Source organism: Equus przewalskii, chromosome 14 (assembly GCF_037783145.1).
Source record: "Equus przewalskii isolate Varuska chromosome 14, EquPr2, whole genome shotgun sequence".
NCBI lineage: Eukaryota > Metazoa > Chordata > Mammalia > Perissodactyla > Equidae > Equus > Equus przewalskii.
The window spans coordinates 86,257,869-86,273,218 of record NC_091844.1 but is presented as its reverse complement, the minus strand read 5'-3'; the positions used below and the strand labels follow the sequence as shown (position 1 = coordinate 86,273,218).

The 15,350-nt window shown below is 41.3% G+C and overlaps 1 long non-coding RNA gene across 3 annotated transcripts in view; it reads left to right on the top strand.

Annotated features, from left to right (window-relative positions):
• The window catches only part of LOC139075467 (uncharacterized), a 123,135-nt gene that overhangs the window by 91,437 nt on the left and 16,348 nt on the right, over positions 1-15,350 (top strand). The window contains exons 3-8 of one of the 3 annotated variants that reach the window (XR_011525823.1): positions 130-1,443; positions 3,781-4,043; positions 7,568-7,808; positions 8,253-8,390; positions 9,211-9,352; positions 13,613-13,701. This is a non-coding gene — a long non-coding RNA (uncharacterized lncRNA). Of the gene's footprint in view, positions 1-129; positions 1,444-3,780; positions 4,044-7,567; positions 7,809-8,252; positions 8,391-9,210; positions 9,353-13,612; positions 13,702-15,350 lie in introns of those variants that run through there. The other 2 variants (XR_011525824.1, XR_011525825.1) reach the window with 2 other exon arrangements.

Genomic DNA, 15,350 nt, shown 5'->3' with positions numbered 1-15,350 from the left:
AATTTACAAGAGCCATTACAGTGAAAACCTTGTACTATAAATCCAAGAATAGAGGGGGAGAATTTTTTTGAAGCAGGATTTCACTCTAGGTTAATTGCATTGACTCTTTCCTTTGGCTTCTCTATGCAGGTCGACTGCAAATGGAGCTTCTAAGCATTGCTTACGTGACTTGTGCAGACCTGCTGGCGAAGAGAACCGGAAAACATCGAGACGCTAGTGTCCAGTCACTGAAGCTGCAGGGCCAGGCCCCAGCCGTCATTCCAGGGAGCAACGCTCTGCAAGATTTGTGCTTGTTTGTTTTGTACATTTGTTTATTTTTTCTGTACATTATCTTGCACAGCAACGCAAGAGCATTTGCAGAAATGGAAATTCTCACATCTTTCTCAATAAGTTTAATGTCTTTGTTAAACAACCAATTTTTAAAGCCACCTTATTCATACATTTATTAGCAACAATCAGCAGTTAAACAGATCCTATAAACAATCATAAGTATAGTTTTTCAGTTTATTATGTTCTTTCTATCGGCCAACCACTGAGCTAAACACAGTGATTCACTTATCTTATTTAATCCTCAAAATAATCCTGTGTATTAGGCACTCTTATCCCCACTTTGCTTATTAAGTAAAAAAAATATATGTTTGGTGACTTGGAGCTGAGATTAAACCATGTCTGTGGGACTCCAAGGCCTGGATCTTCTCAGCTCAGCAACACTGGGGATGTCAAACGTGGAAGAGCGCTTGGATGCTGTTCTCTCCAGCTTCTTCATGGGACAGATGGGGGAACCGTGGCGCACACAGCTTGTTGAAGACAGTCCAAGCTTAGAAACCAGATTTCCTGCTGCCCCGTCCAATGATGCTCTAACTACAAAGCGTTGCGAAAGGAAAATTCTGTGGAGTCAGTTCTGTCCATTATCTGCCCATTCTTAATAAAGGGTGGTTTTCCTGTGGAATCTGAAATGTTTACGTGTCTGCGTGTAGGTCATTGATTGGAAATGACATTCCATTGAAAACGCCTCTGAGGACCGTACATGGATCTCCAGCAGGGAAGGGTTAAAGTTGCAGGGATTTTGCAGGCTGGATCAAATGTTCTTGAGAGGCCATTCTTCACATCTTGTTTCTTTAGCACCAGGATAAGGCGAGTAATCAAAGGTGACAAGCTTTCTCTGCTTGTCTGGTCCCACTCCTGGAGCAGGGCTGCCCGCACGCACATTGATCTGCAGTGGCAGCTGCTGCTAGTCTCCAGTGCAAAGATTCTGGGCCACATGGGTCTTCGTCGTGTTACTGGAAAGAAGAAAGGAATGCATGTACCACTATCAGAAAATTAAGACAAAAAGTTTTCTCTCCAAATATGAGACTAAATCACCTTGAGTTCATGGGCAATTGTCATTTAGGTTCCATCTCAGTTAACGACGCTTCTCCGATCCTCGGATATGGCAAAGGCAGAGTAAGTTCTTTTTGAGATTTCTGGCCTACTTTGATTTTTCTGGTTTGCTGCAGTCTGCTAAGGCTATGAGAAGTTGAAGGCATTCAAGTAACAGCATGCAACAACTTAAGAGCTGTGTTATAAAGGTCGCTGCCCTGAGGGGTGGGAGGATAACACAGAAATGAAAAATGCCCTTCTCTTCCCGTTTCTCATGGATTCTAAGCTATTTTGTCCAATCAAAATCAGTGAAAGGAAAGAGAGAAAGAAAGGAATCTATCAAAATTTATGCATCTGCTATGTGTCAGGCCCTTGACACAAATTGTCTTTAAAACCTTCCGAATGCCTTGCATGAGAGGAGATGTTTATTGCCATTGAAATCAAAGGTATGATATCTGGGAGAGTTGAACCAACTTTCCCAAATCATACACCACATCACACACAAAGAGTCGGAAAGGGAGTGCCATTAGGTTGACGATAATGTTGGTCAAAGCCATTTGCTTCCTTGTGTGATATATTCCGTTCCCTGAGACTTCCTGAAAATTGGCTTTAGCAAGGGTGAATTCTCACAATTTTGAGTATGATTAGTAAATCTAAGCCTTTTTTCCCTATAAATGTGATTTCATTTTACTCCCAAACAGGTGTGGCACGATGTTTTCCATTTACGTCAGGTATTGCGTGATCATTTAACGGACATTCAGGGATGATGACAGCCTGTGGGAGTAGAACCACCATGATCTGGTTGGACCAACAAAAATTGACTTTCTCAATAAGCTTTGGGTGGTGAAATTCATGGAGCTCCTTAGGTCTGCTCTCCCATTCTCTATTTGATATCTGGTTTCTCTCTTGTGTCTTAGGTCTTGGCCACACTCTTGGATTTCTGATTTCTGATTCCCTCTTCTACCAGTTAAGGTGGTCAGGACTATTAGGTTTGTTACTGTCTTCAAATCTTCAAAATCACGGTGTGAGAGCTCTCAATGACCTCTCGTTCTGAACCTAGACCCCTCCCACCCCTGAAACGCATCCTGTTAACTGCTTCACTGTCAAGTCTTGCCACTTCCTGGTGTGACAAACACCGTGTCTGTCTGGATCAAAGTGTGGATTCCATAGCAAGCATCACCCATAGTGTAATTATCATTGGTCATTGTTGTAGAAGGTATAAAAGGTGCCAGGAGGCTAAGAAATTGGTTTTTAAAAAGAAAAAGAAAAAAGATGTATTGATTCCCTGAAGAAAAGACTTGTCAAGGCAATTTCTTACAAGAGCAAATCCCTCATTAGAAATCAAGTTAGATCTAATTTTGAAGGAGTGGATGGATGTCTCCTGGTATTTCCTATTTTTATATTGTATATGACACGTATAGATGAGAGTGATTCTTTGCAATCCCCTTTATATTAAAAGAGAGCTAACCAAATGAGTAAAATCAAATCTAATTACTTTTACCTAAATTGTAGGTTTTCAGAGCAATTAATAAAACTGAAAATTGAAAGCTGCTTGTTAAGCAAATCAAAGATCAAGGAATATATTTCCTTTATTGAATGTCACTCCTATGTAAACCAACCTACACAAATCATTTTCATGTTTGAAATATAGCAAGTGTGTAATTGGAATATTCGGCAGCAGCAGTAACTTAGGCAATGAGTGTATTGCCCTGATTCCTGACTACGATATAAAATCTCCACCCCTAATTCCAGTTCTCATCCCTGAAGAAGTAGGAGGCACAACGACCAAGTACAGGAATGTGGGAATCAGGATAGACTCAGATTTGAGTCTAAAGTCAGCTCTTCCCTGGCTCTGTGCGCATGAACGCTTCCTTCACCACTGAGCCTCATTTGCCCCATCTAGCTACCCATGCAGGGGAGGAAGAATTCTTAGGATAATATGTGCTAAGTATTTGCCAAATTGCTTTTCACGTAGCTTAAGCCCAATAAATACTATTTACTACTATTATTCCTATTTTACTCACTAGTATAGTTTAAATATGACTTCCAAATTGTTTGTGAGATAATTATTATTTTTTTGAGGCAAATTATGGTTATGTTACTTTTGCCAGAACTTACAGGTCCATTCTGCTGTGCCATGAAAGTGCGTCTATCTGTACGTAGAGCTCTGGGGAGCAGGAGGCAGGAAATTATGTCACTTCCCTTGTTTGAGCCTTGGTTTCATCTGAAAACTGGGCAGTCCCCTCAGCCTTTCCTAACGAGAATATGAAACTCTGCGGAGAAGGAGGTCTTTATAGCAAAGGCCTACGGTGCCCAAGAGTGACATCCTTGGACGTGCTTAAAAAGCTTTTTTTTTAAAACAGGTTGGCCCCCAGCTAACATCTGTTGCAATCTTTTTTTTTTTCCTTCTTCTCCCCAAAGACCCCCAGTATATAGTTCTATAATCTAGTTGTAGCTCCTTCTGGTTCTGCCGCGTGGGACACAGCTCAGCGTGGCTTGATGAGTGGTGCAAGGTCCACACGCAGGATCTGAACCGGCAAAACCCTGGGCTGCCAACCTGGAGCGCTAGAACTTAACCATGAGAGCGTGAGAACTCCGCCACAGGGCCGGCTCCTTAAAAAGCTTTATGGAAATACGTTTCCCTCCAAAAATTCACAGTTTGGAGCCCCAGGATGACTTTCCAGGTAAGCATCATCATAGAACCACAAGTCCAGGGGATAGTAAGAATTCTGAGGCAGCATCCACAACTCCATTCACATGTGCATTACACTCTCAACCACTGAGAGCACTTGGCATCTGTGTTACCTGAGTTGACTTCACAACACCTTAGCAAGGAAAATAAGGCAATGTGTATTATTGTGACTTATATTAAGAAATATATATATGTTCTTGTCCTATTTCTGGCACAGAGCTCCTAAAACCCTTGGAATTTCCTAAATGATGAGAACTAAAGGTATCCTTTTTTATGTTAATGAGGTGACTTTAGGACTCCACCTAAGGATGGAAGCTGGTTACCAGGAGAGCCAACCATGTGATTAGAGGGTTGGCACTTTCAGTCCCACCTGCCTGACCTTCAGAGGGGACAGGGGCTGGAGGTTGAATCAATAACCATTAGCCAGTGATTTAATCAAGTATGCCTTTGTGATGAAGTTTCCACAAAAACCCAAAAGAGTGGGTTCGGAGAGCTTCTGGGCTGGTGAACACATGGAGATTTGTGGAGATTTGTGCACTCAGAGAGCACGGAAGGTCCATGCCCTTTCCCCGTACCTTGCCCTATGCATCTGTTCTATCTGGCTGTTCCTGAGTTATATCCTTTCATAATAAACTGGTGATCTAGTAAGTAGAATGTTTCTCTGAGTTTTGAGAGCCACTCTAGCAAATTAATGGAATCCAAGGAGGAATTGTTGAAACCTCTGGTCTATAGCTGGTAGGTCAGAAGCAAAATACCAACCTGGACTTGGCAATTGGCATCTGAAGTGGTGGGGGAGGGGGCCGTGTTGCAGGAGCGAGCCCTTAACCTGTGGGATCTGACGCCATCTCCAGGTAAATAGTGTCAGAATTGAGTTGAATTGTAGCACACCCAGCTGGTGTCCAAGAATTGCTTGGTGGTGTGGGAAAACCTCCACGTGTTGGACTTGGTGACCAGAATCATTAGCATGTATCATTATGCCTGTTTAGCAGATAAACACACTGAGACACGGGGACCTGGAGCTTGTTATTTAAGAGCATGGGATAAAAGTATAAAACTTGCCCTCTAGTGATTTCTGTAGCAATTACTGAGCTACCACTTATTTCAGTATCTCTTTAAGACCTATCGTGATTTTGGTTTAGTTGAATTTTTTTTTAGCAGGTAGCAAAACTTCCAGGAAAGGTAGGGGCTTAATTTGTGTGCCAGTTTCCTGCAGTTCCATGGGGCCCCCAGGATACCACTGATCCACTGATCCAAGTGTCAAATTGTGGGTGACCCTTTGATGGGAAACTGAGGGTCTCCAGGAAGAAAGAATGAAGGAGATGTTGGAGTCAACTTTCAACAAGGGTGTCAAAAAATGTAACTCTGCAGAGAGGAGCAAAGATTTTCCCTGAGATCTTCCCAAAGAGAGAATGCAGCACATTTTATTTGGACTATAAATCATCATACGTTCATATAATCCTTGCCTTACTTCCAAATTAGATACTGTACCAGGCAGTGGGCTATAATGGGAAGAGTGGCTTAGGGAGGCAGAGTGGTCTAAATCATGAGTCTAAATATGAATATGCTCCAGAAATCTTCCACCTCAAGACTCCTTCTTTTCTGAGCGTCCACCTGCGAAAAGAGTGTGATGACTTCTTCACAGGGTCTGTGGGAGGCTTGAACGAGATGCAGTGCATCGGCCACCCATTTCTCGAGCTCGCATCGTGAATCCGCCATAAGTGTTACTCCTACATGGGATAAGGAGGAAGCGATGTTCACATCCGTTGACATGTAATTATTTTCCATATGCCTAAATAAGGCTTTTCTTTTTTTTTTTTTTTTGGAAGGAAACAAACAAAAAAGTATACAAACCATAATATGAAACCCCTTCCCCAAATAAGCATACAAAACTTAATATGAACCTAAAGGAAAAGATATCAAATAACAAACAGAACAACATATAGATGAATTAAGAGACCAGAAATGAGGACCATATGGATGAGAATTTGCTTAAAATATACATGGGCTTAGGAAAAAAAGAGAGAAAATTGCTGTCAAAAAAATGCGCTTTGGGATTGTGCCAAATTTGAAAAAATCTGAATAAATAATTTAAGCTTAGAAAAATATAGCAAGATTTCTCTCATTCTCCTGAATAAATGGGGGAGAAACGTAGCACATCCATCAGTAATGCTCACAGGAGCACATGGGCATTTTGTCAAGACCTCAGCAAAGGAGGCTCCCGTTTGGAGTTGGCTGGATTAGCTTTAAAAATAAGACCCTTACTTTGGGACACTGTATAGTTTACAACACCCCACTGAATTCATGGACATAGGGTGCATCTTTTGCTTTCATTTCAGCTTGAACTTCATCAGTAGTCAAGTGAGGAGTGAACAGAGAACATATTGTACCTTTGTGAAAAAAGGAACCATTGTTTAATTCTGCAGAAGACTTTTTTTCCCCAGAATTCATGGTCACATCTTTTGTCCCATCCATTGTCTCTTTTTATTTTCGTATTCTTGGCTGTTATGCCTGAATCCAGGAATGTGCGTTCCTTTTGCTCGTTTTAAGCAACACAATGCCATTGTTCAAATAAAGATAGTTGTCTAAAATATTTTAGTCCTGGGTTCAGGGATCTATTTCAATTAAAACATGTACATGAATATATCTTTTTGTGTGAAATATGCACAGACATCCAGATCAGAATGAATTTTCAACACTTCTTTGGTTGTATGTTGTTAAGGATAAACAGGATTTTTGATTTAGAAGAAGTCAACTGAATTCTCTCTCTCCACGGAGCGCTGACCCTTCATCCCTTCATCCCCACCCTCATCCTCACAGAACTGACTTGAGCTTCCCTGCTTTGAATACCCTTTTCTGAAACCAGAGGAAAGTTGTCCTTGTTACTTAGCACCCTGCTCCTGCTCCAATGCCCCCAGTCCTCACTGACAGATCTGTACTGAGCACCTGCTGCATAACATGGTGCACACTAGGGCAGGTCTGGAGTGTACAGAGAAGAGTCGTGGTCTCTGCCTTGAGAAGCTGCCACCTGCCCCTGGAACAGACAGGTTGCATTCTCATGCAGCTTTCAGAGATGGACGAACATCGTTCAGGAAACAAACACAGGGAGTCTGACTTGGCTTAGTTCACAGCCCCTGGCAGCTCACTTGAGTTCAAATCAAAAGTACAGTAAAAGTCAAGGCAAATAAACCACTATTGAGTGTGCCCCCCACCTCTGCTCCTCTTGGGCACAATCTACAAGGCACATGGCCTGTCTCCTTGAGAAAGATAGATTTTTGTTAATAGTGCAAGTTTTCTTGTGCTCCTTTCAAGTAGCTATGTTTCCAAAAGATTCCAACGACCCACCAGTCTTTACGGAGTAAACTCCGTGACCCGGTCATTGGGTTCTTCACCATCTATGGCTAAATGCTCTCTGCCTTCTTTTTACGATTGAGCCCCATTGATTCATTCAATGCTCTCCATATCCTCTGTGCTTTTTCCAACCCTGCATCTTTGTTTGCTCCTTTTCTTCTCACACAGAATGTTCTGCTTCTTCTTCTATGTCTGTCTGGAGCCAACCAGGTCTCGAGGAGCTGAACAGTCAAGTCGGGAAACCTCTCTTTTTCACCTGCATGCCCGGAGCACCTGACAGACGCGTAGCAGAACGCTGAAGCAAGGAAGTCGTGGGTGTGGATCCCGGCTCCTCCTGTTTATTGATGACTTTGGATGAGTTATTTCATCTCACTGATCCTCAATCTTCCTCACCTGTATAACGGGAAAAGTAATGCTTATTTCAGAGAGTTACTGTAAATAAAGTTAAATAAAATACCAATAAAATGTCTGGCGTATACTCAATAGTACGCTAGCTCTTTCCTATCCTGTCTAGTCTTAGTTACTTTTATTCTTTTAAACTCAACTCAAAGGGGAGCTCCTCGAGATCCAAGACTCTCCTCTTCCTTTATACCACTGTGATCTCAAAATGATGCCTTAAAAGGCACCATAAACATAGTACATATGCCACAGATATCTATTATTAGAATTGTTTTTGAGTGGCTTTGGGGCATTTGAAATAATACCTATTATGATGAGGACAGTTCTAGATTTTGCCCTTTTTAAAAAAATGTACAAACACGATTTCGTTTCAGTTCATTTGTGGATTTTCCAACTGCGCAAAAGTGTTACCGTGCAATGTTCTACATGTAAATGGTAAAATTTTGTTTTTCAGAGTCTGCGGAAAAAATGCTTCCATATGAGGAGAATGTATTAGTCTTCCAGGGCTGCCTTAACAAAACACCACAGACGGGGCTTAAACAACAGAAGCTCATTTTCCCACAGTCCTGGAGGCTGGAATTCACAGATCAAGGTCTGGCAGGGCTGATTCTGGGTAGAACCTCTGTGTGGCTTGCAGATGGCTGCTGTTGGGCTGTGTGATCTCATGGGCTCCTTCCTGTGTGTGTGTGGAGGGAGACAGAGCAAACTCTTTGGTGTCTGTTCTTATAAGGACACTAGTCCTATTGGATCAGGGCCTTATCCTCATGACCTCATTTAACCTCAGTTAATTCCTTAGAGGCACCATATCCAAATACAGCCACACTGGGGCTTAGGGATTCAGCATAGGAATTGGGGCGCAGACAGAATCATCCAGTCAGTGACAAAGAGTAATGGTCATGATATGAAAATAGCTTCCCATGCTCTTGATTTGAGTGGGGGTTAAAGAACCCTTTCTCCACTCCTTGGGTTGATGGATAAAAAGGAATATGCGCAGGATCTCAATTTCTATTCCCCACTCTGTCCAAGCTTCAACCACTTTTTGTTTGTTTGTTTGTCAAAGACCCCAAACTGTGGTTTTCACTAGTGGCATCTCTGACTTTTGATGTCAAGATCCCTCCAAACCTAATGAAGATTTAAAAATATATCTAATGTCAGCATGTTGAGCAGAATGCTGCCTATGTGCCCTGTATCCCCAGAGTCAGAAGAATAAACATATTTTTGTGACTTGTTCATATTTAATTTTAAAAAAGATAAAATCACAGGCCCTGAAAATAGATAAATTTATAAGCTATCAAAAATAAAATGTTAACTCATGACAAAGCAATGCAAATGTTTATGCCAAAGCCAAATATTCATTATTTTATCCCCTCATCTTTCCGTCTCTCTGTCTCTCTCTCTCTCTCTCTATCAAGGTCCGGCAGGGCTGAATATACACACACATCTCCAGTATGTGTGGAAATACATCAAATAAGTCTACAGTCTTTTTAGTTGATTCACAACATATATACAAACCAATCCAAACCAACTACTGTGATTCAACTCCAGGACTAGAAGGTGAGACCCTTTAGCAATGTAAAAATAAGTGTAGGGGAGAGAGTGAAATTCTACCAATGCTGCCTGTGTAATAACACTCTAGCTCTGCAATGTTGCTTCCCACATCCTCTCCTGCCCTACTCCCTGGCTGCACTGTGTATAATCTTTTATCTTTAATATTTTCACATATTTTCACTAGTAGATCTTGATGAATTTAAGCTTGGGTATTGCACAGATTCCAGATTTCAAATGAATAACTCTTTCATTTAGTTAATAGCTGCAGCAGAGCTATAAAACCATAATAGTTTATGACTTTCGGACCTAACCTGCAACCACAGACAATATAAATTATATTACATTACACTTTACGGCCGTATGAAGCATGGGCAGGATCTCACCGCTGGTGTGAAGTCTGGTGAGTAGGGAGTGGGGGTGGAATGAACTGTTTATTTTTTTTACTTGTTGGCTAAAAAATGCTTTTATCCTATGACCCAGCAAGCCATAATTCTGATCAGAGGCATACACACTACTGTGCTGAATGCAATTGTGACCACGAAAGAAAGCTATTCATAAAGAATTGAGGGGGATATTTTCATTTCATCATTTACTTACATGCTACTTCCAGCACAAATGGAAAAGCAAACTCCATTTCTGCTAGAGCCGTCAACAATTATTTACAAGGAAACACATGTCATTAGAAATACGAGGTGTGGGAGCGCATATAGAACTGTGCTGTGGCTAGACTTGCCAGTATTTTTGTTTTGTCCTATTTTCTATTAAGAAGAGCCTGGATGTTATCCTGCCTCAATTGCTCCTGTGGCTTCTAAATCCTGCTTCGTGTCTAGGCTTAAGGTTAGGCCTCTGAACCAAGAGCAGAGGATGAACCCTGATTCTGTAAACGGACCGTCTAAATAAAAAAATGAAGATAATAGAGCTTCAGAAATTGTTAAGGGCCAGAGGGAGAGAGTAAGGCAGCCCAGCTTTTGAAATGACGAAAGGCCACTCACTTCTTCGTTGCACCTGCTGCCTGAGAAGTGCTGTGTTATTGAAGAAGCCTGTGGTTCGATCTGCATATCAAATAGCTGATTTGTAGATGAGGTCATCCATTTTGCGGTCTGTATGTTTGCTGTGCTGGGGATGGGCTGTTGCTTAGCAGTGGGCCACCGGGTCCCTGCAGGCTCCTTGAGTCAGCAGCCCCCTCACCCATTCTGAATTCAAATCCAGGATTGACTTTCATGAATAAATCTCTGAAATATCTAATGCATTGGTAAGTTCAAAGCCTGGGTGATATATGACAAGCAAAGCTTTTCTTTAATGACTTTGGTTCATCAGCTAAGGTATTGTATAAGGCAGAGAGGCAGCTAGTTGACATTTCTCTCTCCTTCTCACCATCACACGGATGGGTAATGCTTTAGTGCATAAATATAGTACCCATTTTAGTCATGCTTAGGAATAGCTTATTGTTTGATCACATGCTGAAAGGAGAAATTAAAATATGGTGCTCTCTCTGTGGACATATGTAAATTTAGCAGAGTCAGATCTGGATGATTGATTTCAACTTTCAAGGAAGTTTTGCTAGTCTAGATTTCTGTAAGCCTGCCAGCTCTTACTGTGTGTGTGTGTGTGTGTGTGTGTGTGTGCACCCATGTGCATACGCCCTTGCGTGCGTGCATGAATATCTATGTACACGTACACACACATACACACACGTATTTCAACTGCAGGCTCTTTCTGATAGAAACCTCCAAAAGAATAAACTATAGTAAACAAAAGTCAGCCAATGCCTTTATAACTGTCTTCATGTGCTTCTCAGAAGAGAACAGTCATTTTACCTGGCCTGATTCTTTCAACTATATTTTTCCGTGACTTCATGGCTTTGACTCGTAGAAACATTTCTGGAGCAGAATCCTCCCCTAAGAATTACAAATTAGGAACCAGGAACGAAATTTGGTTTAAATGCGTAAATGCATTTAAAGGTGAAGCCCATTTGTAAGAGGTGTGCATCTTATCATAGATCCTGTCTGGGGATAAACATCTTCTGCTGTTACATTTTCCCAGTTTATTATAGCTTTTCAATCTCTAGCTGCTGTTTCTGGCTGTAGAAATAGCTTTTCAGATGGGGAACATCCTATAAGGTTAAGGAAACCTTGTCAACATAGCCATGAATAACTTTAATAATGCAAGGACGATAGTAAGGGGAGAAAAAGGGTAGATTTCATGGTTCAGCAGGCAAAATACAAAAAGTATGGTCTGACATAATTAAGAATTATCTCAGGTACCTTCCTTGGACAAGGAAAATCAAACACTATATAGAACACTAGCATTTGCAAATATATAAAATGATTTCAATTAAGTGTGGTCAGTAAGGAATGCTTCTCTGTTTGCTGGGGGGCAATTCAGGGGGAGGCAAAAGGGAAGCTGGGACAGTGAAACCAACTAAATTGATTTTTTTAAGATTGGCAATTTTACCATATAACATTGAGATATGTATTTTTTAATGTCTTGCAAAACTCACATAAAAGTGAGAAAATAATGACCTATATCTACACAAAAGTCTAAAGTACATAATCCCTTTCAAATTCTTCACTTCAATCAAGCCTCCTTTTTTCAGATGCGGAAACTGAGGCCTCAGAAGCTGTGACTTATTCAAGGTCATTTAGCAAACACAGAACCAGGGGGGAATTCGGTCTTCTCACTCCGGGACTGAGGCTCCACTTTACCATACCTTTCCCTGACACATGTCTGTCGAGAACTGTCAGCTGAGCACATAAAGAAATAGTACTTTAGGATGATGAGATACATATATATATATATATATATGTATGTGTGTGTGTGTATATATATATATATATATAAATCAAAGGATGCATATGTGGTTAGAAAGTAATTTATATTTTTTCAAAGTGGCATTTTTTAGAATAAAAATATACAAAAAATGAAATATTGCATTTCTTAAACTCAGTTCTGGAAATACAGCCAGTTCTGAAAATATAGTCTGGTCCTACATGTCGTGGAAGTCAGTTTCTTCGATAAGACTGGATGGTACAGAGCTATCACAGTCTGACCACTGCTGACTAAAGATGTGTTCTTGTGTAAGCAGCAGCGAATAATAAAAATGGAGTAAGCCAGGGTACCCAAAAAGCCCAGGAGGAGTCGAATTTGCATCTACATATAGTCCAATCTTTGACCCTTTTTACAGACCAAAAGCCCTTTGAAATCGAGGTTCTCGGCCACAGATTAATGAGCCGCAGGCAGGCCTGTGGGCCTCTTGATGTTCCTCAGAGAACTGATTGAATTCCTACAGCAGTGAAGAGGTTAACTTCAGTCATCTCCTAGGGAACCAGCAGTGACAGTCCACCAGGGTCCTGGGGAGATTACTGGTCTGTTGTTTAATAAAGTAAATTTTGATTGCTATTGATGGTTCTTTTCTTTTAGGTCAATTTTTTGTTGCTGTATTCAGGTCATTGCAGGAATACTCCCCATGCTAGAGAGAACTTGAGATTTAAAAACAGCACCAGTAGCAGTATTTGTAAAAATGCTCTAATGGTGTGTATATTTACAATGGCTTAGATTTAAATATTTTTGATGTGAAATTACTACAAGGGAAATAACCTAAGGTGTGTCCACCTTGTGACACAATTTATAAAGCGGGGTCCGCCTTCTTCTCCTCTAATGAGAAAATGTGAATTTCTGCACATTACACATGACTTGATTTTAAGGTATTGAATATTTTGTGATACATTTGCCCATTTTTTTTTTTTAGTTTTTAAAATACACCAAAGCAGAATTGCACATACGTCCCATTCACAGACACACACAAAAAAGATTCATTCAAAGTTCCTCCAGCCTTTCCCTCTCTCTTTCAAAAAAGCTTCCCTGTGTGTGGTGGTGTTGACAAGTCGTAACACAAAAACCAGTGCATCAGAGCTTAATGAGCAATTCGTCTGCTCGCGGGGATTTAGGGGGCTGAGAATAAATCCACCGCAAAGCTGTGCAGGTTGGAGGGGGAGAATTCTTATTTATCAGGCTGCCTAATAAAGAACCCATCTCCTTGTCCCCAAACTCACAGCAAGCAACAGAACAGCTATTTTGCATCCTTGTGCTCAAGACTGACTTTCTCCCATCCAAGACACATCAGTCAGTCCACGTGACACAGATTTGGGTTGTTTCTTGGCTATCTGATTATTGTCCCTAATTTACCTGATAATGTTTAAACTCATATATAATATATATATATATATATATATATATATATATAATTACTTCAGTGATAAATTGCAGGACCTATGTGGGTGTGGATAGAAGCATCCCGAAGGATCCCACAATTTCACAGCAGCAGAGGCAGTGCTGACCCTGGAAGTGACTGAGAGGTGAGTCGTGGGAGGAGCTTTCGGAACAAACGGCCAATGCTCAGGGTTTACACTGGCAGCACAGGAGGCTGTCACCCTACAAAAGAGCTTTGTTAAGCCAAATCTTTAATTCCAAGAGGAGTGCCTAATTTACACCCCACAGCAGGCTGGGTATTTTGCATCTGCTATTTTTACAACATTTCTGAGGTAACCATTTGTTATTGTCGTTACCAATGGAAAATCGAAAGCTGGCTTTTTCCCCACCCTGTAGTAACCTCCCAGTATTTTGTCGTCCTCACTCTGCTTGAGATTAGAAAAATCAACAACGTGATTCCAAAACCTAATGAATAGACAACTCTAAGGAATGTATGTGATGTTTTTTCACCAAGTATATATTCAAGTAGTAAATTCTGTGATGTTCCCTCCATCAGTGGTGCATAACCCTGTGCTTTTCTTAATAGGATTTATGCTTGTCGGCTTTCTACATGCCCCGCCATGCTAGATAAAGGGGAGGCAGAGTTCCCGTGGTAACCATAGCCACTCCACTCGCCACCGTTGGCAAATTCCTCCTAAGCATAAAATAGGCAATATGAGGGGAGATTCTGTCCGCTTATACATAAACATGACAGACTCCTATCTGGAAGCCAAAGATATCCAGCCTCAGATTGAATTTAGATTTTCTGATTGTTGGGCCAGATACTTCTATTAAATCTTCCCTTTGAAACATCTGCAACTGGGAAACAAGAAAATCTTAATTCTTTCCAGATCCAAACCCACTTCCAGTCAAATGTCACTCAGACTCCATGGAGGATGGAGGAAGCAGAATTCTTTATGCATCTGCTCAAATTGAAAAGGTTATTTCACTGTCTTCAAGATGACTCTTGAGCTGCTGGCAGAGCTGAGGGCTGTGCCCTGAATGCAGGGGTTGCTAGGAGATAAGTCTAGCTTTCAGACGGCATTGGTTGGAGTTATCTCTAATTGACAGCTCCTTACCCTAAGGGTCTAATTCTAACCTTGAGACCAAGACTATAATGAGAGGGCAGCTTGCCCTCACCCCTGTTCCTGGCTAAGGCAAGGAGATTACTGGCAGCCTGTTTTCCTGGGGTTTTGTTATGCTTCTTTAGGACAGAGGCACCGACGGAGACACAGCGGCTGCTGTCTGTGGCTCCAGTTTGCATCACTGGGGGCTTGTTTGATTCATGCCACCTGAATAAACGTTCTCTTTCAGTTAAGATGGTCTCCCTTTGAAATAAGAAGGGTATGCAAGCGGGAGAAACCTTCGCTGAACTTTGAAATGATTTGGAATTTGAACAAGGAAGGTGAATTTCTTAAAAAAAGAAAGGGAGCGGGGAGAGTGGGGAGAGAAAGGAAAGAAACAGAAGGAAAACACAGGGGCTCCATGTTCAGTCGCTAACTCCTTCCCCCCATGGTCATTAATAGCTTTCGCTGCAGTCCTGCTACTTATCAGATATTATTTAGGGCTTGAAGACAAGCAGTAAAGCAAGAAGCAACAAAAGGAAGAGATTAGCAGGCCCGGAAAAGGTGCTATTTACATGTGGCTGATCCTGCAAGTGCATCAACTAGTTTTTCTGAACAAAACAACAGAAATCAATGCGATTCATATAAAGCCTGAAGCGAACACACTGAATGAGCTGATGGATCCTTTGAAC